The sequence below is a fragment of the Sciurus vulgaris genome (genome assembly GCF_902686455.1).
Source record: "Sciurus vulgaris genome assembly, chromosome: 4".
Taxonomy (NCBI): Eukaryota; Metazoa; Chordata; class Mammalia; order Rodentia; family Sciuridae; genus Sciurus; species Sciurus vulgaris.
In genome coordinates, this window is record NC_136464.1 from 3,109,939 (window position 1) to 3,136,035 (window position 26,097).

At 58.3% G+C, this 26,097-nt stretch overlaps 1 protein-coding gene across 1 annotated transcript in view; it reads left to right on the forward strand.

Moving 5' to 3' along the window:
* The window catches only part of EBF3 (EBF transcription factor 3), a 148,180-nt gene that overhangs the window by 19,689 nt on the left and 102,394 nt on the right, over window positions 1-26,097 (forward strand).

The window sequence follows — 26,097 nt, forward strand, 5'->3', positions numbered from 1 at the left end:
CAACTGTTAGTGTGCATCCTCAGCATCCAAGCAGGCTGCAGGCCAGGTCCAGCTGAAAGAAATTATCCAATCTCTAACATCCAGAAGTTTACAGTTATATAATGATGGAGCAAACCACAAATCCCAAGGGATGTCAAATTTTAGAGATACTTTTAAAATGAAATTATCCAGCCAAGCCTATAAGACAACCTTCTTGTACTTAAGACAATAACTACAATCTGGAATTAATTTTTTTTCTTTTTTTTTTGGTGATAGGGTAAATCCAATTTGCTTCCTTAACTGTTGATTAAGGAATCAGTTCTACAAGGTTGTCCCCTGTAAGTGTTTGCTGTTTATTTGTCTGTGGAGAGCCGCCGGAATCCCCTCCAGCCGGGAAGGCCAGGTCAGGCGTGGTCCTGATGAAGAGCGGCCTGCAGCTTCCAGGCGCTCTGACTGCCCTTGCTTGTGTGGTAGAGAGAGAGTTGGCTTTCTGAGCAGCCGCGGAGTTATCCAGCCACTTCCCAGCATGCAGGCCAAGCAGCGTGGAGTGGAGGATAGCAGCCTGTCTCTCCTGTAGCCCTTCTTTTGGGATCTGGAAGAAGATGCCCATTAGAAACCAATAAATACGTAAATACCTTAAATCAGGACACATCTTCCTCTGAGGCCCCTGAATCGGTGTTGTCCTGCAAGCTGGACCAAGGGAAAACCCTGGAGACTGATTGTGTGGCCCCTGACTGTGCGTGAGTGTTCTGCACAGGGCATTCTTCACTCGGTTTAGATTGTGGGAGGAGGAACTGCTCTGGTCTCTTAGAATCAGTTGTTCTGTTGATTTCTTTAAAAAGAAGCTCTCATCCATGATACCTTCAAGGTAGTCACCAGATGGGTGGGTAGTCATACACTATTTAGAAGAAATGTTCTTTTTTTTTTTTTTTTTCCATCCTTAAAGAGCAGAGAGACCATCTCTGGATGTTCCTGTGCGGGTGGGGCCAGCCTCAGTTTCCCCAGTCTGCCTGGCGCCTGAGAAGTTTGTGTTGCTGGTGGAGTTCTGCCTGTCTGCAGCTGTCAGTAGCTGTCCCTACCATATGGGGGACTCTGCGGGCAGGCGCAGAGGACTGCTGGGAATAGCACGGGGCAGCTCTGTTTTTGTTCAGTTTGGCTTTCGCCTGCTGAAAGTCATCCCCCATTTGCTTTTATGATTTTAGGGGACATATTTTTGCCAGTGCATCTTAGGTTGCTGTCTGGGGAAGGAGATCCCTAAAGCTCCAGAGTCCTGGCCACCCTGACGGTGGTGCCCACAGGGGGAGTGTTCTAAAGTCATTAAAAATCTGCAAGACAAGTCTCCCCAGATATCCAGATATCATTTTTATCTTCATGAAAACTGGTGGGGAAAAGGTCAGAGCACGAGAAGTCAGTGGAGCACCTGCAGAGTCCCAGCAAGGCTCTCGTGCCCTGAGTGGCAGGGCGGGCCCCCAGGACCCAAGGGCTTCTCTCCTGGCTGCAGGGACACTGGGTGGACTACTGTTGTCTAGCACTTGGACCTTGGCTTTTTGTTCATAGCCCCCCTCCCCAGGCCGCAGCCAGGACCCAGTACCTCTGCCTGGCCAGCTCATTCTGCAGCCTGCTTGGCTGTTGGGTCCACCTGCACCCGCCCTGGGTTGGCCCAGTGAGCATCTGCTCTCTGCCCATTGCCCTCGTGGTTTCTGCAGAGCCCCTGGCCGGTCTCTCCACCAGGTCCTGGTCCCTTCAAGGCAGCTGGCACAACAGTCTTTCTGGAAGGGCAGCCCAGCCCTGCCTCCTGGTCATACTCCTTGGAGGTGTCCTACATCTGCCTCCCCCTGGCCTCCAGGCCCTCTGGACAGAGTCCTGTCCTCCTCATCTCCTTCCTCACTTCCTTCTACCTGCTCTTGATTAAAGTCATCACCCCTGGAAATGCCTGGAAGGACTCCATCCCACTCTAACCCTGCCCATTCCAGGGCTGTGAGACTGTAGACGGACCTCCCCTAGTACTAGCCCCAGGGCCTTGTCCCCATGTCCCTCCCATCTTGGTGCTGCTCTTGGGCAGTGGGTTTCCTGTGACCCAGTGGAGGCCTTAGGAAGGGCAGCTGGGCCTCCTTTTCCAGGCACTCAGTCCCTGCAACCCTTTTTGTGGCAATTGAGGCAGAACAGAAGTGGGTATTGTCCCTGTCACAAGTCCTTATGCTTTGAAACCTTATGCTTCAAAAGCATAAGGAGAACCCCTGGCCTGGCCTCTCAGGGCCTGGTGAGCTGAAGTTCCTGCCAAGCTTTGCAAAGCCACTCATGGGTTTCTTTGGTCCCTTGAATTTGGTGCCTGTGGCAGGCTGTTAGTGATGGCGTATCTCTGGCTACTTGTTGAAGCAGGATCTTTATGTTCCCAATTTAAAATATGAATGTTTTCCGCACTTCATGACCAAGTTTCCATGAGGAACAGGCAATCTCCTTTTCTACTTGCACTTGAGACCTGGGAAGTTCTTAGAGGGGGGTCTCACTCACCTGGAAGTTCCCCTTGTATGGACGGACCCACTCTTTGCCTACGGCAGTCCAGCACCTGGGGATGCTGGGGCCTGCCTGGTTGTACACACCCTGCAGGGAGGCACAGGTGTGGGGCCCCCAGGGCTAGGGGTTTCTGGGGTGAGTGGTGCCTTCCACATCTGTACTCCCAGATTCCCTGTGGCAACTCCAGCCCTTGGGCCACCCCCTCCGATGGGGAGGTGGCCTCCGTGGGAGAACTTCTAGGCCAAGGGGTGTGGCCATCCCTCTTTCACTGCTGGCCCCCACTTCCTGCTGGATGTGATGGGGTCTGGAGTGGCAGCCCACCATCGGCAGCCCACCACGTTGTATACCACCACCAACAGAGTCAACTCAGTTAAACAGGGTTCCTTATAAGACATGCCCCCAATAGCCCAGTAAAATTCTGTATTTACTATAATTTTCTCAGATTTAGGGATGTTAAGAAGCTTGTCTGAGATCACTCAGCTGGGAAGGGGTGCAGTTGGGATTTGAACCCAGGCTGTGGGGGCCCTTCATTCACTCACCCCTTTGTGCCAGGGCCTCCGGTGTGTGTAAGACCCTAGCTGAAGGAGCCCCAGGACACCAAGGAGCCCTGGGGGCACAGGGCTTCTGGCAAAGTCTGGGTGAGCCCTCCTTTCTTGCTTCCTTGAAAGGCTGGGGCAAGGGTTTGTGCTAATGTCCCCCATGATTGGGCTCAGAGAGAAGATGCTCGAAGGCTGCTCACGATGTGTGGGTATGTGACCCTGTGTGGAACAATGTGGCATCTCCATGGCATGCAGATGGCATGTACACAGGAAGCCAAGGAATGCACCGGAGGGGCTCGGAGGCTTACAGGTGGGCGAGCTGGGGCGTTTGTGTTCTGGTCAGGCCAGGTGGTCCGCAGAGCTGTGAGCTTGGAAAAGAGGCTGAGGATGTTCTGTCCAAAGTGGGAGCCATTGGAAGTGTTCCTGTCTAGAGGGGACACAGGCCAGCGGGTTTTCAGAAGGCCGTGTTTAGAAATGCTGCTCACGGCAGTGGTTGTGATGTGGACACTGTTTTCTTGGTCTGTGAAATGCTTCAGACGTCGTCTGTGCTCTTCCTGCGTGTGACCAAAGTTTGCTGTTGACTCTGGGATCTCCAGGCCAGTTCCATCTGTCAGTGAGAAGTGCTGAAAGAGGGTCAGCTCACCAGGATCTGTGACTGGAGTCCAGAGGGGCAGACTCCTCACCCCAGGTGCTTCCCAGGGAACGCAGCACCTCAGCAGATGAGGTCCCTCCCGCAGTCCCCCAACTACTTCCTCCCCAGGTTTGGCTGGACAAACAAGCAAAGCAACGTGGAGCAGAAAACACGTCCTTACACAAACCTGCGCAGGAGAGTGCCACCACTAGGGGTGGTCACGCCCAGGCTGATGACCGTGGAAGCTTTCAGGGTCATCCTAGGTTGGCCTGATATTTTTCTGAAGTCTGGAACTGCCTGTTTCAGATGGCAACCTGTCCTTGCTGTGCTGTCTGGCAGTTGGGTGGGGGCCAGGAGCTCTTGACTGGGGAGCTGAGGGTGGAAAGCAGGGTCGGCAGAGAACGGGCTGCCCCTGTGAGGAGATGTCCGTACCTGCAAGGCCAGCTTGGAGGTGGCTTTGCTTACCCCTCTGCCTAGCGGTGGCTGTGGAAAACCAGCCAGTGCTGCTACTGCAGAGCTTGCCTCTGGTTGGCTTGAGCCAGATGTAATGAATTTGAGGTTTCTGGAGGGACTTTGTACCATTTGGTGACTTTGGTGCTTCCCGTAAAGAAGAAAGATGCCAGGAGGACTCGTGTGTTTGGACAGGTCAGAGGTTCAAGGAAAGGATGGAGCTGGCTGAGTCACCAAAGGCCTACCTCGTCATCTTCCGGCAGTCTGATGGGGTCCGGAAGGCTGGCCATGGGTTCCCCCAGGTCATCCCCAAGGTTCCTTCTGCTTCCCAGGCTGGTGTTTTAAGCCACAAAGGCACTAAATCACACCCCCTTTGACTCAGTGGTCCTAACTGCTTGCAACAAGCCACACCCAGGATGTGCAAGGCTTCTAGCCCCTTCCCTCGGAGGATGCCCTGCTTGCTCCTGCCCTGGTGGCCGTCCTAGAATATGGAGTGGCTTCCCTCTTCCCCAGGAGTGTTTAGGATCACTGGTTTTCATGAAGGGGTCACTGACAGAACCCGCGTAGGACATCCTTTTGAGGCAGCCATGGACTAAGAACCCAGCAGTGAGCAGGGTCCTTGCCAGTGTTCTTGAGGGTCAGTCTCTTTATACCTCATGATTACGGGGCACAGTTGTGCATGCCACGTGATTAAAGGTATGGAACATAGCTTGAGCCCCGTTGAAGTATTTTGGGCAGTGTAGCTTTAAAAAAGTACCCATGTGCCTACTAATAGGAAACCCTGGTACTTGGGAAGAGGAGGGTTCTCACCTTGCTTCACCTTGGGGAGATGGTAGAGCAGAGGGTGTGCCCTGGGGTTTCCTCAGGGCACCCTGTTCAGCAGTGTCCTGGTAGCAGAGGGACTCAGGAGGACTCCCCTTCCTTCAGGCAGCTCCTTGGTTTCAGGGCGATAGTCCCCAGATGGCCTGACCTGCAGATGGGCAATGGAGGGCAGAAAGGGGACCTTCATGGACTCCAGATGTGACCCGGGATCCCTAGAAGTGTCCCCGGATGCCAGGTGGGCAAAGGGGCAGATGGTTGTTTTCCTTACAAAGACCCTAGTAGGAGGCCACACCAGACCTGTGGGGCACTCCAGGTGTAGCTTCCTGCGCAAGTGTATGGACAGACAGATGGACCTGCAGGGGCCGAGGTGTCCATGGGGATGGGAAATGGGGTACAAGTCTCACTTCCTGTTTTTCTTACCATCATCTTTTGACCTCTTGCCCCAAGGGTCCAAGGGCCTCTCTGTTCACAGAGGTCCTTTCTCAGAGTCCCCAGGGAGAAGGCCTTTCTGAACCTTCTGAAGCCCCACTTCTGTCCTTTAGCTGGACACTGCCCTCCAAACCAGCCCACCCTCAGTTCAAAATGGGAACCTCTCTGCATCCCCAGAACCCTAGCTCTGTCCCTTGTGGGGCACAAGGTACTGCTGCCCACAGAGGTCACTGCCAAGCTGTCTGATCCCTGGTGCCACAGGCTCCTGTCCCTGGGGAGACGGGCTCTGGGTTTGAGCATGCGGCCCCCAGATTGCCCTCTCCAGTTTTAAGGGATTCCCTCAGCTCTTCCTCACAGTCTGTGACTCTCGTGTCTCCCATGAGCAGCCCATAGGTGCCCGGTATTTGAGTCCCTTGGATGCTGCATTCGTGGGGTACCGAGTGTGACCCAGTTTTATTCTTATAAATTGAACTGTAGGGAGTCCGATACCTAAAGAAAACTCAAGGCCAAACCTTCCATGAAGTTATGAATGCTCTCTGCCAAGCAGTTGCCCTCCTGGGGGATTTGGTTACAGCAGTGCTTCCCTGCCTGTCCCCCTGCACGGACTGGCACCCACTGGGCTGCCCCATCTTCCCTGAGGCAGTCCCACCTGGGCTCTGGGTGGCCCCCACTATGCCTTGCTCTCAGTCATCAACATTGTCCCCAGAGAGAGATGCCACCCTGCCTCCTGTGCCCCTTGGGATCATGTCTGACAGTGCAGGGCTGAATGGAGGACATGTCCCGTCCAGTCCAGTGGACGTGGGAGGCCTTGGGCCAGCACTTTTCTTCCCTGGGCCTGGCCTCTAGAGTACTAGCAGCCCTGGAATGAAGGGGCAGGTCTTTAAGACTGTCAGAGGTACAAGAGTCAGTCTGTTTGCTTTCTATACTTCCATAAACGGAATTCTGCATAATTCTGTAATTTAATAATTCTAGTAATTATAATGGATGTTGCTGGGCTGCACAGTCCCCTAACCCTCTGCACCTGCTGCCTTGTCTAGCCAGACTTGGGCACCAGCTGCGTGGTGGGGGGGCAACTTCCGGAAACCCCCCCATGGTGGAATGGCAGTGAAGGGGGATCCCTGGTTCTTAGGGCCGCTGTGGGCGGTGCCTTCTGGGAAGCTCCTCTGCACCTGCCTGTGGCTGACGGTGGCCCATCTTACCATCCTAGCCTCTCCCATGGTCTGTGCTCTTTGCTCCGCCGAGGTCATCTGCAAACGGGCCAGAGCAGGGCCCTGGGCCAGGCAGACCTTGGTCTGCATCCCTGTGGATGTGGAGTGGGTCAGGCTGGCTTCTAGACTTGCCTGTACCCATGGACTGCCTGTCACCCTGCTGGGCTGCGGTTAGGAAGGGTGGCCCTGAATAGTTTGTCCTTGGGCTCTGGATGACTGACCCTGGTCAGGAAGCATCTCCACCTGTTGCTGGTCAGTTCTGTGCCCCTGCGTGGGCTGCTCAGAGCCCCTGACTCTGCACTGAGTTGTGGGCCAGTTCTCACAATGACTGGTCCACGTGTTGGCAGCTGTTGTGCCCTTGGGAAGGCCTCCATTGGCAGGAGTTTGCAAGACAGCTTGTGGCTATTACTTTATGGTTGACATTATAGGATAATGTTAATAATGTGTCCCATGCAAAATTTTGGACATGCTTATCCTAAAACCTTAGCTTCTGTTTATCTGGGATTGCCTGCTGAAGGTAAACTTAACACCACCACGATCTAGCTTTCTGGTTCAGATGATCCAGAACAGGCTGGTTCCAGTGTGCTCCAGACTCCAGAAAGTTCTAGGAGATTCCAGAGGACAGGCTTTGCATGGAGAATGAATTTGGTCTTCTTTGAGGGCTGACTTGTTTCTGCACGTCCTGCTGACCTCAGATCTGACCTTGGTGGGGACAGCTCAGATCTGAACATGGTCTTTGTGCCTCAGTTATAGGAAGGCTTGTTTGGCCTACATGGAGCGCTCTCTTCGTTCATGATCTCCAGGGTCCCCTCTTCCAGCTGGAACAAGAGGAGTGTGTGGGTGGTGGGGGGACTGGGAACGAGGGGGAGTGAACTTAGAAACTCCCAGGCCCACTGCTGAGCATGCCACTTAATAGTATGCTAATGAGCTCACAGTCAAACAATTACCCAGAGCAACTCATTTGCATGGCCTAAGACAAGGAAGCAGGAGGGAGGTGGAAAGCACCCATCCAGAAAGGAGCACCCAGAGATTCCCGTGCACTAAGGGGGCCTGACTTAGAGCTGCTGGTATTTATTGAGCACCTATTATGTATGAGGGACAGTCTTGACTCCTGAGAAGACACCTGTCCCCAAAGGGAACACAAAGACTAGGCCCTCCTCAGTACCACTGGACCTGCAGCACATTGCTAGCTGGGTGCTTGCTCTGAGCCCCTCTGCCCAGGAAAAAGTGACCTCTCTGCCTGGAATTAGGATAGGCCTCACAGGGTCTCAAAGAGTGGTGGAGGGATCTGTCCTCAGGCACAACTGGATCAGGGAGAGAGAGGAGGCTGGGGAGGGGAAGGGACTAAGCCCTGAGGGACCCAACAGGATACAAATGCCTAAATCTGAATTTCATAGAAGCAGCAGCTCACTTCCTGAGGTAAGTATGTTCCTTCAATATTTGCCTCATGTTTACCTTAAAACAGGAGTTTTGGCTAACCTGAAACACAAACTGAACCGGAGTCCTGTATTTCATTTGCTAATCTGGAAACCCCAGCCCAGGTGGGGCACAGATGCCGAGGGCTTGGTCTGGGTCCTGGGGTTCTCTCTGGGACTGTGAAACCTCTGGACAAAGAGTTGAGAGAAAGTGGGGCTGAGAGTGGGACGGGACTGGGGAGGCAGGTACTGGCCCCTGGGCACGTGCACATGAGGCCCAGGGATTGGCACTGTGGAGGGACCATCTCTGGAGGAGATGGGGGGGAGCTTGGACTGTGAAGGGAGCATCTCTGGAGGAGATGGGGGAGCTTGGCACTGTGGAGGGAGCATCTCTGGAGGAGATGGGGGAGCTTGGCACTGTGGAGGGACCATCTCTGGAGGAGATGGGGGAAGCTTGGCACTGTGGAGGGACCATCTCTGGAGGAGATGGGGGGAGCTTGGCACTGTGGAGGGAGCGTCTCTGGAAGAGATGGGGGGAGCTTGGCACTGTGGAGGGAGCGTCTCTGGAAGAGATGGGGGGAGCTTGGCACTGTGGAGGGAGTGTCTCTGGAAGAGATGGGGGAAGCTTGGCACTGTGGAGGGAGAGTCTCTGGAAGAGATGGGGGAGCTTGGCACTGTGGAGGGAGCATCTCTGGAGGAGATGGGGGAGCTTGGCACTGTGGAGGGACCATCTCTGGAGGAGATGGGGGAGCTTGGCACTGTGGAGGGACCATCTCTGGAGGAGATGGGGGAAGCTTGGCACTGTGGAGGGACCATCTCTGGAGGAGATGGGGGAGCTTGGCACTGTGGAGGGACCATCTCTGGAGGAGATGGGGGAGCTTGGCACTCTGGAGGGAGCATCTCTGGAGGAGATGGGGGGAGCTTGGCACTGTGGAGGGAGCATCTCTGGAAGATATGGGGGGGGAGCTTGGCACTCTGGAGGGAGCATCTCTGGAAGATATGGGGGGAGCTTGGCACTCTGGAGGGAGCGTCTCTGGAAGAGATGGGGGGGAGCTTGGCACTCTGGAGGGAGCGTCTCTGGAGGAGATGGGGGGAGCTTGGCACTCTGGAGGGAGCATCTCTGGAGGAGATGGGGGGAGCTTGGCACTGTGGAGGGAGCATCTCTGGAAGAGATGGGGGGAGCTTGGCACTGTGGAGGGAGTGTCTCTGGAAGAGATGGGGGGAGCTTGGCACTCTGGAGGGAGCATCTCTGGAAGAGATGGGGGGAGCTTGGCACTGTGGAGAGAGCGTCTCTAGAAGAGATGGGGGGAGCTTGGCACTGTGGAGGGAGCATCTCTGGAGGAGATGGGCGGAGCTTGGCACTGTGGAGGGAGCATCTCTGGAAGAGATGGAGGGGAGCTTGGCACTGTGGAGGGAGCGTCTCTGGAAGAGATGGGGGGAGCTTGGCACTGTGGAGGGAGCATCTCTGGAGGAGATGGGCGGAGCTTGGCACTGTGGAGGGAGCATCTCTGGAAGAGATGGGGGGGAGCTTGGCACTGTGGAGGGAGCGTCTCTGGAAGAGATGGGGGGAGCTTGGCACTGTGGAGGGAGCATCTCTGGAAGATATGGGGGGGGAGCTTGGCACTCTGGAGGGAGCATCTCTGGACGATATGGGGGGGAGCTTGGCACTCTGGAGGGAGCGTCTCTGGAAGAGATGGGTGGAGCTTGGCACTGTGGAGGGAGCATCTCTGGAGGAGATGGGGGGAGCTTGGCACTGTGGAGGGAGCATCTCTGGAAGAGATGGGGGGGAGCTTGGCACTGTGGAGGGAGCGTCTCTGGAGGAGATGGGGGGAGCTTGGCACTGTGGAGGGAGCATCTCTGGAGGAGATGGGGGGAGCTTGGCACTCTGGAGGGAGCGTCTCTGGAAGAGATGGGGGGAGCTTGACACTGTGGAGGGAGCATCTCTGGAGGAGATGGGGGGGAGCTTGGCACTGTGGAGGGAGCGTCTCTGGAGGAGATGGGGGGGAGCTTGGCACTGTGGAGGGAGCGTCTCTGGAAGAGATGGGGGGAGCTTGGCACTGTGGAGGGAGCGTCTCTGGAGGAGATGGGCGGAGCTTGGCACTGTGGAGGGAGCATCTCTGGAAGAGATGGGGGGGAGCTTGGCACTGTGGAGGGAGCGTCTCTGGAAGAGATGGGGGGAGCTTGGCACTGTGGAGGGAGCATCTCTGGAGGAGATGGGCGGAGCTTGGCACTGTGGAGGGAGCATCTCTGGAAGATATGGGGGGAGCTTGGCACTGTGGAGGGAGCATCTCTGGAAGAGATGGGCGGAGCTTGGCACTGTGGAGGGAGCATCTCTGGAGGAGATGGGGGGAGCTTGGCACTGTGGAGGGAGCGTCTGTGGAGGAGATGGGGGGAGCTTGGCACTCTGGAGGGAGCATCTCTGGAGGAGATGGGGGAGCTTGGCACTGTGGAGGGAGCGTCTCTGGAGGAGATGGGGGAGCTTGGCACTGTGGAGAGAGCGTCTCTGGAAGAGATGGGGGGAGCTTGGCACTGTGGAGGGAGCGTCTCTGGAAGAGATGGGGGGAGCTTGGCACTGTGGAGGGAACGTCTCTGGAGGAGATGGGGGAGCTTGGCACTGTGGAGAGAGCGTCTCTGGAAGAGATGGGGGGAGCTTGGCACTGTGGAGGGAGCGTCTCTGGAAGAGATGGGGGGAGCTTGGCACTGTGGAGGGAGCGTCTCTGGAAGAGATGGGGGGAGCTTGGCACTGTGGAGGGAGCGTCTCTGGAAGAGATGGGGGGAGCTTGGCACTGTGGAGGGAGCGTCTCTGGAGGAGATGGGGGAGCTTGGCACTGTGGAGGGAGCGTCTCTGGAGGAGATGGGGGAGCTTGGCACTGTGGAGAGAGCGTCTCTGGAAGAGATGGGGGGAGCTTGGCACTGTGGAGGGAGCGTCTCTGGAGGAGATGGGGGGAGCTTGGCACTGTGGAGAGGGCGTCTCAGGAGGAGATGGGCGGGGAGCGATCCTTAGCGTCTGGCAGGCAGGGGACATGGAGGGAGACTGGTTGCAGGCATAGGGGATGTGGCTGTGCTCCAACCATCCTGGTTCTTTCTTCGGAGGCGGCTGGGACTGGAACAGGGCCCCACCCAGCTCAGGGGTCCACATGAGTCCTGGTGGCTTCCAAGGGCCCGGAGAGCCTTCTGTGTGGGGGGTGGCTCCAGCCGCCCCCAGACGCCTGCAGTGCTGGTACACAGGCTGGCTTCAGCCTGAGTTGTCCCTGAACATTGTCGCGTGGGTGCCCAGTGGATGGGCCTGTCCAGAACTGGCCCCTGGCACACTGCCCTGCCTGGCTCCTCTCCTGGCAGCTGTTCTCCAAAGCCTTTTTCAAAAGGTTTCAATCCCATGATTCACTGCGTGGCTCTCCTGGGTGCCCATACGTGCTTGTGCGTGAGCGTGCGTGCACACGTGTGTCTGTGTATGCTCAGAAGTGGCTGCAGAGAGGCGGATAATGATCTTGGTGGAATCCGGACTCAGCTCCCCCGCATCTGTGAATCAGGCTGATTCCGAGCGGATGAGATTTTGATCACCTGTCACCGCCGCCCGCACTTTCTCTATATTTATGATAATTTTTTGGGTCTTTTTATTGAAATCAGTGTTGACTGAATCAAGTAATCCTGATTAGCAATCTCACTGTACCCAGTCAAGAGTGAAATGCATCCCAGCCCTGCTGGTGCCCTGAGCATTCTGAAATCGAAAGAAAGGAAAAGAAAGAAACAGACAGAGTTCGTCTGGGTTATAGGTAGAGGCCGGGGATTTGAGGACGGCGGCTGCTCCTAATTGTTCGTGGCTCAGCTCCTCCCAGCGTGGTAACCTACTGGCTCAGTGATCCACAGATACGTTCATGGCATTGGACAAATGATGGCTGACCTAATTTTAGTTTGTTTCTGTGATTTGAAATACAAAATCTGCTACACAAAAAAATTTGTTCAGCCAGAGGAGACTTTCCTGGGGGTAGACGGAGGTGCGGAGTTGGCTGCTTGCTCTCGGGCCTGTGCCAAGTGCCGCCCTCCGAATGGTGACGTATTGATCTTTCAGGCAATGGGAATAAACTGTGAAGGTGACAAACACACACAGGCTTTGAAAGCAGCCCTTCGTTCCTGTAAGAGGAGCCATCGATCGGCAGTGGCACTATCAGATCGGTGGCAGCTCTGGCACGTTAAGGGGTGTCTCTCCTCCTGTGACAAGCAAGTGGCCCAGTGCAGGGGAGAGGCAGGCTGTGTGGGCTAGGAGGGAGGGCCTGCGCTCAGGGCCATCCCCACACCACCAGGAGGGAGGGCCTGCGCTCAGGGCCGTCTCCACACCACCAGGAGGGAGGGCCTGCGCTCAGGGCCATCTCCACACCACCAGGAGGGAGGGCCAGAGCTCAGGGCCATCCCCACACCACCAGGAGGGAGGACTGGAGCTCAGGGCCATCTCCACACCATCAGGAGGGAGGACTGGAGCTCAGGACCATCTCCACACCACCAGGAGGGAGGGCCTACGCTCAGGGCCATCCCCACACCACCAGGAGGGAGGGCCTGCACTTAGGGCCATCCCCACACCACCAGGAGGGAGGACTGGAGCTCAGGGCCATCTCTACACCACCAGGAGGGAGGGCCAGTGCTCAGGGCCATCCCCACACCACCAGGAGGGAGGGCCGGAGCTCAGGGCCATCTCTACACCACCAGGAGGGAGGGCCTGCGCTCAGGGCCGTCTCCACACCACCAGGAGGGAGGGCCGGCGCTCAGGGCCATCCCCACACCACCAGGAGGGAGGGCCGGAGCTCAGGGCCATCCCCACACCACCAGGAGGGAGGGCCTGCGCTCAGGGCCATCCCCACACCACCAGGAGGGAGGGCTGGAGCTCAGGGCCATCCCCACACCACCAGGAGGGAGGGCCTGCGCTCAGGGCCGTCTCCACACCACCAGGAGGGAGGGCCTGCGCTCAGGGCCATCCCCACACCACCAGGAGGGAGGGCTGGAGCTCAGGGCCATCCCCACACCACCAGGAGGGAGGGCCTGCGCTCAGGGCCATCCCCACACCACCAGGAGGGAGGGCCTGCGCTCAGGGCCATCCCCACACCACCAGGAGGGAGGGCTGGAGCTCAGGGCCATCCCCACACCACCAGGAGGGAGGGCCGGAGCTCAGGGCCATCCCCACACCACCAGGAGGGAGGGCCTGCGCTCAGGGCCATCTCCACACCACCAGGAGGGAGGGCCAGAGCTCAGGGCCATCCCCACACCACCAGGAGGGAGGACTGGAGCTCAGGGCCATCTCCACACCATCAGGAGGGAGGACTGGAGCTCAGGGCCATCTCCACACCACCAGGAGGGAGGGCCTACGCTCAGGGCCATCCCCACACCACCAGGAGGGAGGGCCTGCACTTAGGGCCATCCCCACACCACCAGGAGGGAGGACTGGAGCTCAGGGCCATCTCTACACCACCAGGAGGGAGGGCCAGTGCTCAGGGCCATCCCCACACCACCAGGAGGGAGGGCCGGAGCTCAGGGCCATCTCTACACCACCAGGAGGGAGGGCCTGCGCTCAGGGCCGTCTCCACACCACCAGGAGGGAGGGCCGGCGCTCAGGGCCATCCCCACACCACCAGGAGGGAGGGCCAGAGCTCAGGGCCATCCCCACACCACCAGGAGGGAGGGCCTGCGCTCAGGGCCATCCCCACACCACCAGGAGGGAGGGCTGGAGCTCAGGGCCATCCCCACACCACCAGGAGGGAGGGCCTGCGCTCAGGGCCGTCTCCACACCACCAGGAGGGAGGGCCTGCGCTCAGGGCCATCCCCACACCACCAGGAGGGAGGGCTGGAGCTCAGGGCCATCCCCACACCACCAGGAGGGAGGGCCTGCGCTCAGGGCCATCCCCACACCACCAGGAGGGAGGGCCTGCGCTCAGGGCCATCCCCACACCACCAGGAGGGAGGGCTGGAGCTCAGGGCCATCCCCACACCACCAGGAGGGAGGGCCGGAGCTCAGGGCCATCCCCACACCACCAGGAGGGAGGGCCTGCGCTCAGGGCCATCCCCACACCACCAGGAGGGAGGGCTGGAGCTCAGGGCCATCCCCACACCACCAGGAGGGAGGGCTGGAGCTCAGGGCCATCCCCACACCACCAGGAGGGAGGGCTGGAGCTCAGGGCCATCCCCACACCACCAGGAGGGAGGGCTGGAGCTCAGGGCCATCCCCACACCACCAGGAGGGAGGGCCTGCGCTCAGGGCCATCTCCACACCACCAGGAGGGAGGGCCTGCGCTCAGGGCCATCCCCACACCACCAGGAGGGAGGGCCGGAGCTCAGGTTCCATCCCCACACCACCAGGAGGGAGGGCCTGCGCTCAGGGCCATCTCCACACCACCAGGAGGGAGGGCCTGCGCTCAGGGCCCTCTCCACACCACCAGGAGGGAGGGCCTGCGCTCAGGGCCATCTCCACACCACCAGGAGGGAGGGCCTGCGCTCAGGGCCATCTCCACACCACCAGGAGGGAGGGCCTGCGCTCAGGGCCGTCTCCACACCACCAGGAGGGAGGGCCAGAGCTCAGGGCCATCCCCACACCACCAGGAGGGAGGGCTGGAGCTCAGGGCCATCCCCACACCACCAGGAGGGAGGGCCAGTGCTCAGGGCCATCCCCACACCACCAGGAGGGAGGGCTGGAGCTCAGGGCCATCCCCACACCACCAGGAGGGAGGGCCTGCGCTCAGGGCCGTCTCCACACCACCAGGAGGGAGGGCCGGCGCTCAGGGCCATCCCCACACCACCAGGAGGGAGGGCCGGCGCTCAGGGCCATCCCCACACCACCAGGAGGGAGGGCCTGCGCTCAGGGCCATCCCCACACCACCAGGAGGGAGGGCCGGAGCTCAGGGCCATCCCCACACCACCAGGAGGGAGGGCCTGCGCTCAGGGCCATCCCCACACCACCAGGAGGGAGGGCTGGAGCTCAGGGCCATCCCCACACCACCAGGAGGGAGGGCCTGCGCTCAGGGCCATCTCCACACCACCAGGAGGGAGGGCCGGCGCTCAGGGCCATCCCCACACCACCAGGAGGGAGGGCTGGAGCTCAGGGCCATCCCCACACCACCAGGAGGGAGGGCCGGAGCTCAGGGCCATCTCCACACCACCAGGAGGGAGGGCCGGCGCTCAGGGCCATCTCCACACCACCAGGAGGGAGGGCCTGCGCTCAGGGCCGTCTCCACACCACCAGGAGGGAGGGCCAGAGCTCAGGGCCATCCCCACACCACCAGGAGGGAGGGCTGGAGCTCAGGGCCATCCCCACACCACCAGGAGGGAGGGCCAGTGCTCAGGGCCATCCCCACACCACCAGGAGGGAGGGCTGGAGCTCAGGGCCATCCCCACACCACCAGGAGGGAGGGCCTGCGCTCAGGGCCGTCTCCACACCACCAGGAGGGAGGGCCGGCGCTCAGGGCCATCCCCACACCACCAGGAGGGAGGGCCGGCGCTCAGGGCCATCCCCACACCACCAGGAGGGAGGGCCGGAGCTCAGGGCCATCCCCACACCACCAGGAGGGAGGGCCTGCGCTCAGGGCCATCCCCACACCACCAGGAGGGAGGGCTGGAGCTCAGGGCCATCCCCACACCACCAGGAGGGAGGGCCTGCGCTCAGGGCCATCTCCACACCACCAGGAGGGAGGGCCGGCGCTCAGGGCCATCCCCACACCACCAGGAGGGAGGGCTGGAGCTCAGGGCCATCCCCACACCACCAGGAGGGAGGGCCGGAGCTCAGGGCCATCTCCACACCACCAGGAGGGAGGGCCGGAGCTCAGGGCCATCTCCACACCACCAGGAGGGAGGGCCGGAGCTCAGGGCCATCCCCACACCACCAGGAGGGAGGGCTGGAGCTCAGGGCCATCCCCACACCACCAGGAGGGAGGGCCGGCGCTCAGGGCCATCTCCACACCACCAGGAGGGAGGGCCGGAGCTCAGGGCCATCTCCACACCACCAGGAGGGAGGGCTGGAGCTCAGGGCCATCTCCACACCACCAGGAGGGAGGGCCTGCGCTCAGGGCCATTCCCACACCACCAAGAGGGAGGGCTGGAGCTCAGGGCCATCCCCACACCACCAGGAGGGAGGGCCTGCGCTCAGGGCCATCCCCACACCACCAGGAGGGAGGGCCTGCGCTCAGGGCCATCCCCACACCACCAGGAGGGAGGGCCGGCGCTCAGGGCCATCCCCATACTACTGGACTTTTCCACATGGTTCCTTACTTCATCCTCTAGCTGAGTGTGCTCAAAGTGAGGAGTGGGCAGTCTGTGGAGGCCTGTCCTAGCTCTCTGTGCTTTAGTTAGGAAAGTCACAGTGACACCTTCTGCTTCTGAGACGCTGTGGGGAAGCAGCGGACTTCCCAGGTGTCGGGAGCATTCCTGCCTGCATTCCATGGCCCTGACCTCTGCCCTTCGGGTTATAACAAATACCAGTTTTGCATCGTGGCAGGTCCAACTGCCCAGGGTGGCTGGACACAGCCCAATGGCTGCAGCGGATCCCAGGTGTTGGCTTGGTCACCCCTGAAGAGGGTGCATCCTGGAACGGGCACCAGACATCTAGGGAGCTCCAAAGACCCCTCTGGGCCTGCTGGGGATCTTCAGGAGAGCAGTGCCCCACTGTGTGGCTGGGGGGTCAGGAGTGGTGGTCAGGTGGGCTTTCTTTGTGAAAGCAGTAGAACTCTTTAGCCTGCCTTGAAAGGGTCAGAAGGCCCAAATTGGTTCCGTCTCTAGGACTGGGAGAGTGAGAGTGAGAAGATTCATTCTGAACCGTTGAGAGTCCTTCTGATTTTCTGTCCTGTGCCAACCATCAGTGTGGCCATCAGAAGCAAGACAAGATCAGACCATGGTCCTGCCCTGGTAGAGTCATGGTCTTAGACACAGATGGGCAGGACAGTAGTGAGGGATACTTGGTACATGACATTAAGGAACCCAGTTCTCAAAGAGGAGAGTGGAGTGGAGGCACGTGGCTATGGGATGCTGGGATCTACTCTGGCCATCAGAATCTGTGCATGATGGGGCCCCATGGCCACTGAGGCCCTCACCTTGATCCCAAAATAGTACTAAAGTACACTTGGACCCAGAAGAACATTGGGGTCTAGGTCGTCCCCAAAGTGACCTTGCTTTAAAAGGACCCCACCTATCAGGGTCCCTGCTTTTCTACTTCTTGAGAGGGTGTTCTGTCCAGAGCAGACAGCACAAGGCCAAATTCTCTGGATTCTAATTTTTATGACATCTTGGCGACTCTCAGTGTCGAGTAATGCCTCGTCTTCTGACAAGAGATAAAAGGAGAAGATGCGCTCTGCACCTGCGTTTGAGGGTCACTCAACAGTATAGTCATGCTGCATGACTTCTGCACGTGGGATGGAAACGGGCTTAGTCTCCGCAGGTGGCCTCCTCGTGTTGGTCTAGTGCCAGCCACCCAGGTGTGTCAATGGTGTGGGCGTCTCTGCTCAGATTCAGTTCCCCTTTCCTCTGGTAGCAATTCATTGGCAAGCTTCTGTGACATGTGGTTAAGGCCGCTCACCTACGAGCCTGTGTGGCGGTCAGCATGTCCTATTGCTCCTCTCACACTGGTAGAACCCTTTCAAGAAGTGACCTCATCTTCCCAGAGTGTCTGCCCACAGCCCTGGGCGCCTGGTACCGAGTCGCGGCTCTTGAGGGCTCCTCCGCCCATGCTGCTCTGGTCCTGCAGGAAAGCTTGCCCTGAGTTTGGCAGAATGTAACTCTGAACGGACTAGGGCATGGACAGGGATGTGAAAGAGTCCAAGGAAGAGGCCAGCGTGGCCCAGTTGACAGCATTCTCCCAGCAGCAAATTGAAGAATCACCGCTCAGGACAGTGAGTGTGGTTGTGTGTGCACGTGGGTGGAGAGCTTGACCTGAATCCTGGGCGGGAAGCACACGACCCGCTGCCCAGCCCCAGGGATGGGCAAAGAGTGCCCAGGCCTCCAGGAAGCACCGTGAGCTCGGTGGACTCGACCCCCTGTGGAGATCTCACCTGAGGACAGAGATGCAGGTGAAGATGAATGCGTCCTTGTCACAAGGGAAGTGCTTCATCCCCAACAGGGAGGGGAGAACTGAGAGTCCAAGGGCTGCCTCGCGGAGCATTGGGAATGGCAGGCTGGCAGAGAGACCAGGAACACAGCCTCAGGTGAGGACAGGCACGAGGACAGGTGTGCTACGGGGTCCCTGTTTTGTTTATAAAATGGAGAAAAGGGACTCAAAGGATGTAGCAAGAGCAGTGATCGCAGTTAACCCCTGGTGGTGCGTTTGGGGTGGTTTTTGTATTCTTTGCATTCTTTTCGGTATTTCCAGAAGGTCTCCAGATGAGCACAGTGGCTTTGTGAGCAGCTCACTCTTGCATCTGCGCTGGGCCCCTGGCATCTGCACTGGCCCTGGGGTCCTGTCCCCATTGGACATCTGGCCTTGCTCTCTGCATGCCAGTCCCGCAGGCCTCCTTTCCTCTCTTCTCTCCGCCATGAGGGAGAGTCTCTGAGCTGACACTGAGTGCACCGGATGGCGTGGAAACGACGGAGCAGACACTGAGCTGTGAGCAGAAACCCCGCTTGCCCCACTGGCCTCCCGAGCAGTCCTGCGCGGGGTGGAGGGTGGTGTCAGCGCTGGCGCGATGCACACAGACCGGAACACCTGCAGTGCAGTCCTCCTGACTGACAGAACACCTGGCCATCCTCAGAGTCAGAGGGGACATCTCAGGACAGGTGGACACTGAGGGCAGAAATCGAGAAGATACAGATGGGAAACACTGGATCCCCAGTTCCGGAGGCACTTCTGGCTCCTGCTGGGACACATCAGCATAGGTGGCATGGCTGCCCGGGGGAGTGGCGTGAGCCCTCCTGGCCAGGGTGCTTCTGGGCTGCCAGAGTCCCTCTGGAAGGTCTGTGGGTTGGCACAGCAGGGAGGCCCTCGTGTCCTTGGCTTCAGGCCTGTGCGCCTCCTCCAGGGGAGTAGGGTCTGACTGATGAACGTTGCATGAATCATGTCGTTTCAGAGCACGTGGCCCCTCTAACTCTCAGAGCAGTAAGGGAAAACCAAGAACTTTTACTCATGTAATCGAATTTAAACATATGTGGGCCCCAGTGTCCACTTAACAACTGTGCCACCAGAATGGCCACCAAGTAGCCTGAGCTCGTGCTGAGGCTGGCTCTGATTCTTCCTGGCTGTGTGTGGTCTGGGCAGGCCAGAGCAGAGCCGTGGGGTAGCACCTGTGGAGCCGTTGGATGGGGGTGCTTCTCGGGCAGCGAGGTGCTGGCTCCACAGTCCTTGGCTCTTCAGGCTTTTAGGCTTTGTTAGGGACAAAATAAGATAGAAAAGGTGTTCCCGACTTCCTCTTGTCCCCAGTGGCACCTCCCAGGGGCCATGGTGGGCCAGGGACACCTGCCCCTTCACAGTCCCATAAGCTCTGCCTCAGGCCTTCTTCCCTGGCACCTTGTCTTGCAGGAAGCCAGCTCCTGAGCCCCTGTGGAGAATCCCACTGGCGGCCTTTGGCCAAAACCCTTTGCAGTTTTGGGCAGTGGTGGCCATGACTCTTGTTCTGTGTCCTTACAGCCTTGCCCACGTCCTCCAACAAGATGCCCTATCTCCTGAAGGATTGGCTGCCACCTCAGTCACCCCTTCATCCCCCCACCAATTATTGTTCCTACAGCCTCCCAGGGAGAAGGTACATTTTTAAAAACATTTTTTCATCTCTTCTGTAATTTCCTTGATTTTGCAAGACCGCCTGGCCTCCCTGTCCTTGGAGTTGGTGGGCCTCCCTTCTAGCCTCCCCCTGCAGACCTTGTCTCAGGCTCTCTCCCTAGCTGGAACCCGGGGGAGCTTCCCAGTTGAGCCTCGGTGCTCCGTGTGGCTTTGCTGCATTGGGTTGAGCCTGCTGTGTGCTCACGGATCACCCTGGGAACCCAGGGTCTGTGGTGCCACGGCTCCCCCAGCCCCAGCCAGCCTGAGGTCACCTCTGTCCCCTGGCACCCTCGCCCCTCAGCAGCCTGTGCCCTGTCTCCCACAGACCGTCCCTCTGCAGAGCCTGGTTCTGTGGTCCTCCCCTTCCCAGCTGGAGCTCAGCTCTGCTGCCCTCGTCCTGTTCTGCCAGGTGCAGGCCCTGACCTGCCAGGCCTCACCGTCTTTGTCGTGAATGAACCAGGCCTCTTCCCCAGGAATTGGAATTCATCCTGGCTGGAGGCCCCTTCATGCTCCCAGGCTCATGGATGTCCCTTGATGGTGTCCAGTGGGCCAGTGTGACCAGCATGCCTCTCTGCTTTTCTTAAAAGATTTTAAATGCTCTTAGCACCCAAATTCCAGTTTCATCCTAAGGTGTCCAGTGGTATCCCATGCAGAGGCCTGGGCTGGTTCCCTGACTGCTCGATGCTGGACATGTGTGGGACGGGGAAGGACTGGGTGTGGAGAGCGTTTGTGTTGGTGCTCACCTCCTGGAAGCTTCCTTTCAAGGGCACCTGGAAGGTCCTTGGTTTTCATTTTCCCACCTGTTTTTTGGTGATAAAATGCCCCTGAAAGTTACCACTGGACTCCTTGTGAGCATCCTGTACCTTCATAGTGTGCTGTTTCCAGAGCCGTTCATCTTTCAAAAGTGAGACCCACGTGACTGAACACCAACTTCACGTGCCCCTTGCCCAGCCCTGGCGGCCACCATACTGCTGTCCGTCTCTGGGCTGACGCCTCGGGGGGCTTTTGAGTGGACTCAGGCAGCATCTACCCTTTGGTGATGTTCTCAAGCACATGCTCGTGAAGGCAGGGTGTTACCACCTCCGCACGAGGGTGGTAGCTCTGCTTACCTGTTCACATCTACGGCACCAGTGCTGCTTCCACCTTTGGGCGCTGTGAATAATGCTGCCTGAACACCCTCTTGGAAACCCCGCTTTCAGCTTCTTTGCATACATCCCCAGAAGTTCAGTGGCTGGGTCCTGTGACAGTTGTGTTGTGAATCACGAGAGCCACCATACTTTGCCCACAGTGGCTGCCCGTTTGGTGTTCTCCCCAACAGTGCCCGAGGAGAGGACTCTGACCGTGCTACGTCCTCGCCAATGTTTTTATTCTTACACCAGCTGTCCTGCTGGGTAAGATGTATCTCATTGCAATTTTGATTTCCGTTTTCTTAACAGTTGGTAGGTTCGAGCATCTGGTCATGTGCCATTTGTATTTTTGGCATTACTGGGCTAGGCAAGCACAGGGCTACATCTCCAGCCCTGTCTTGTTTTGAGGCAGGGTTCTTGCTAAGTTCCCCATGCTGGCCTTGACTTTGTGATCCTTCCAAGTCATTGTACTTTCAGGTGTGGCCACTGCACCCAACGGAGAAATGCTCACTCAACCCTCTGCCCATTTTTTTAATCGAGTTGCTTGTTTTCCGGTGGCTGGGTTTCGTGAGTTCTGTGTGTATCCTGGTTATTGATCCCTGATCAGAGGTGTGATTGGCAAACACTTCCTTCTGTTCTGTGGGCTGCCTTTTTATTCTGTTGGCCATTGGTCCGTTGTGGATAAGAGTCTCCAAGAGTCTTGGGCTTGGTCCCAGGATGATGCTACTAGGGGGTGTGTGGAACTTTTAGGAGATGGGGCCTTGTGGGAGGTCCTTCCTCACTGGGGTGTGTCTTTGAAGAGGTGGTGGCCTCTCAGTGTCACTCTGCTCCTGGGCCATGACATAAGTGCTTTGTTGTCCTACCTTGTGCTGGAGCCACGATGGGCTGTCCCACGAATGGGGCCTCCTGGGCTGAGACTGGACCCTGAAACAGAGCCACAGTAAACCTTTCCTCTGCAGGCCAGTCGCTCGGTCTTTCATCACAGGTGAGGCAGATGCCGATCTGTCTTATGAGTGGGAGGATTGGATATTTCCTGCAGTCCGGCTTTTGTGTTGTCTCCTCATGCCTGTGCGCTCGCGTCAGCAAGGACGTCGCCGTGCCAGCCTCAGGAGCCTCTGCCCCGTGTGTTTTGGAGGTCTAGTCTTAGTTCCTGCATTTAGACCTCGGTCCCGGCCTGCCTCTGTGGATGCTGTTGGGGAAGGGTCCCTCCGCTGCACGGGGGCCTCCAGTGTCCCCAGCGCCATCTGATGGCAGACCGGCCTTCCCCCGCTGGACGTGGCACCCTTGCTGTAATCGTTTGGTGGTGGCAGCAAGGGTTCTTCCTGGGTGCTCCGTTCTGCCCCTCTGGCCTGTGTGTCTGCCTTCTGCCAGCCCCACGCTGGGTTCCTTGTGGGGACGTTGTCCTAAGTCGTGAGCCAGGACGGTCTTCAGGGGTGCCTTTCTGGTGGAGCGTGTTCCGTGTGTGTCTGCACGCCCGTGAGCTCTCACTGATCTGGAGGAGGGTGGCCGTGCTTCTCCTCTTGGAAAACAGTTCTGCTGCCGAGTGCTGTCACTAGTGCTGCTGTGTGGTCCCTTCCTGAAGCTGCCCAGGGAATGTGGGGCTGTGTGGCTCTGGAGCTGTGGTGGGGCCTGGGAGTCTTGCTTGCATTTGAAGCCCTGGCATTGGCCCACACCCGTGGGGTGGGGGTCCCCCTCCCAGGATCTGCCGGGGGTCACCCAGGGGAGGGCTGGCCACCTGGATCTGACGGGCCAGGTGGTGTGGCTCCAGGGAGGGTCCCGTGGTCCAGGATACGGGTGCTGTGCCATCATTCCAGTGTGACTTAGGGCCGTTAAACTCAGCTTCTGAACTTCTTCCCTTGTAGAGGGGGGAATAACAAGACTGACAGTAATTTACTAACTGTTGTGGGATAGGGTTGCCCAGGGCCCCCCGTGGAGGCTGGAATATGGTCAGAGTCGCTGTTGTTGCTGTCAATCAAAATAACAGCAGTGATAATAGCACAGGGTTATTGCTGCCATTGCTACTAACTGGGTGCCCTACGTCTGTCCACTCCAGTCTGGCCCTGCAGGCTTGGGCCAAGAGACATTCAGGCTCCTCATCCCACCTGTTCGTGAGACACTTGAGGCCCAGAGAAGGCAGGGACATGGCTGCCTGCGGGCCCGGGAAGGCGCGGAAGGTGTTGCCGAGTAGCTCTGTTGGGCGCTGTGGGGGAGGCGGACTCACCCAGGCCTCCTGGGGACCCTCCCATGCCCTTCGTCCCAGAGAGGACCCTCACAGCCTGTGTCCCACTGCCCTTGCTGCCATGCGCCCTGGTCACTCGCTTCCCATCTGGCCTTTGCCCCTCCATCTGCACTGTATGGGCTCCGCCAGCCCCAGGCCTGCGCAGGATCACAGCACAAGGTGATCTCAAGATGCGGGGTCCAGATGGCCAGAGCCAGGAGGAGCAGAGTGCAGCCCATCTTTTTGTCCTGGGAAGTTGAGCTTATTATCCAGGGGCTACAGGCACTGGTGAGACAGGGTTATAAGCCTTGGGAGCCCCTCTGCTCTACAAAGTTCAGTTTATGCACAGATAGCAAATGGTGGGGTGGGGTGGCTTCCGATGTGGGCATGGGGGCTGGGAGGCTGGGCTGGGCTCCTGTCCACAGCTGACGCCACCCTGGATGCCTCCCAGTGCTCTGCACCTGGGCCCCAGGGCATGTCCCATCTCCTGCACAGCCAAGTTGTAGGCAGGAACTAACCACTGGCCTAAAGGGAGGTTGTGGAGGGTCCTGGCCAGGTGGAGAGAGGACTCTGGTGCCTGTGGTGAGTCCAGTCCAGAAGATCCCAGGTGAGGGCTGGCCTCAGCCTGGCCCCTCACAGCTTCGGATGGCCAAGTACACTACAGCTTGGTGGGTTCAGAGAGAGTCCACTTAGCCCTGTTCCAGGGCTGCCCTGGCAAGCCAGCCAGTCCTGCCTTCATGGGCTTCTGAGGGTAAAGGGGCCAGAGCCCCAGTCTTTCAGGGGAAGAACAGGGTGAGCAAGAAGGAGGGCTGAGCTGGGCTGATGGGCTTGAGATGAGGCAGCGGGTATGGAGTTGCAGGGACGAGCTGCCGGGTGCTTGAGGCCTCTGGCGTTTGAGGATGCCGATGCCCCAGCCCAAGTTGCTGGCTATGCCTGGTTCTTTATTGGCTCACAGTCCGTGGCCCTGCCTTCTGTGCTCTCTGGCCGGTGCCCAGCGTGGTTGTTGGCCCTGCCTTCTGTAGGAAGCAGGTGGACACACAGACCTTAGTGAGGGAGTCGGGGCCTGGCCTTGTAGTTCTCCTTTCCATGGACAGGGGTCCTCGTGGGTGTTCTTTGCAGGACTCAGCCAGGTTTCTGTTGGGGCATCCTCTGTCAGGGGCTTGGTGACTGACCCAGGGTGGCCCCTTCCCTGAGGTGACAGTTGGCAATGTCCAAAGACCACAGCAGGTAGGGGAGGGCTTGCTGCCAGCCTGTAGTTGGGGAGGCCAGGGGTGCTGCCCAGTGATCTGCAGTGTTCATGGTGGCCCCATCAAGGTGTCCGTTGGACATGCTTCTCCAGGGGCCTTTGTCCTCTGAGATTCCACAGTCAAGAGCAGTTTTTTTCCCCAGAAGTGTGATTCACACTTGGGGTTTCAAACCTGCTGTGTTCACCTGTGTCTGAGGCTTTGGACCATGATGCCAGCCCTCTCCCTGGCTGGGCTCTGGCTCTGCCCCAGTAACAGAGAGCAGCTTCTTCCTGACTGTCCACCCTGGCCCTGGCCCACCAAGCCTACCTCAGACATGGCAGCCTTCTGGAGGACGAGGGAACCCAGACATCCCTGCACCATGGCCTGGGCCCCTCCCAGCCGCATGCAGTGGGGAGAGCTGCAGGGGACGCCCCAACCCAACAAGCCCTTGACAGTTTGCCTAGTCCTCTGTCCATCAGTGCATCTGATGCCATTTAAACACTTTGGGGCCACAGCTCCCACGTGGGATTAGTTGGCCCAGTGCTATCAAAAGCATGGATTTCTGTGATTCTTCAGATTTTTAGTAACTTGTATCATGTTTTTTTCCCCTCCATCACTACTTTTTCTTCCTTGTTCAAATGAGCCATGTTCCAGGAGGCCAGTTGAAATTCTCTCCCATCTGAGGTGTCTACACCCAGGGCCCCTGCTGGATCACAAGGAGCTTTTAGTGCTCTTCTGGTAGCCTGGAGCCTGTCTGGGGTGCGGGTGTCTTGCCCTGCAAGCTGCAGAGACAGCACCTTCCTCCAGATGTCGGCCCTTTTGCACAGCTGGAGGGGCTCACTCACGCGCCTGTGGCTTCTCTTCCTTCCTTCGTATTCGTTAGGTAATATTTATGGTGCACCCACACATGCTGGGCACAGAGCAGGCTCTCAGGTCTCGGGTGAATTCAAACAGGATGAGTGCGATTGCTGTCCCATAAAGCAGAGGCCCCTGACACGGTGCTTCTGCACTTGGACGGTGGTAGAAGTGGTGAGCCCCTGAAGCACAGGTGGCCTGTGTTACTAGAATGCTCCTCAGGCCCCTCCAGTGGCTCTCTTGGATGCAGAGAGGTCACACTCCGGCATGGCCCCTCCTCTGGGCTCTCTCCATTTGTTAGCGTGTGGCACAGCCTTGCAGCCTTTGGGATGTTCCCTCCACCCAGATGGCAGCCTCTTTTTGTCCAGGTATCAAAATATAGAACCTGAGTTTGAAGACAGCTCAAAGGTTGCTTCTTCAGCAATTCAGTCCCAAGTCATAAAGACCCTGATACCTGTGGCAGTTGCCATCTTGGATTTCGAAGCCTCCTTCCAACTCATGGCTTCAGCTGGGCCTGCATTATGTGCAGTTCTTTGCAGATCTGCCCTTCCCACCCCACTGTCCTAAGCTCTTGGGGACACAAGGGATTCAATCATGACTGGGCCCCTCCTCTCAGTGCGTAGCACAAGCTTTGAGAGGTGGTGCCTTGGAAGGCATGATTGGAGGAGTCATCCCTTGCCTCCCCCAGAGCACCGCCCAGGCATCTCTCCATTGTCTGCTGGGTGCAAGGACTGTTTGGTCCAGGCTCCAGGGATTAAACTTGTAATAAATGCACAAATATAGAGACCTGGGTCAAGGAATGAAGGATGACTAGGTCTCCATGTGAGTGGACCAGGACCCCCGCCCAGGTAGGTCACTGTGGCATCTGCTCCTGGGCTCTGGCCGGGGACAGGACGCTCATGTGTGCACACACCTGCAGACTTGTGCCGGCTCCACCCCTGACGGTTCTGACCCTTGGGTCCATGGGGCTG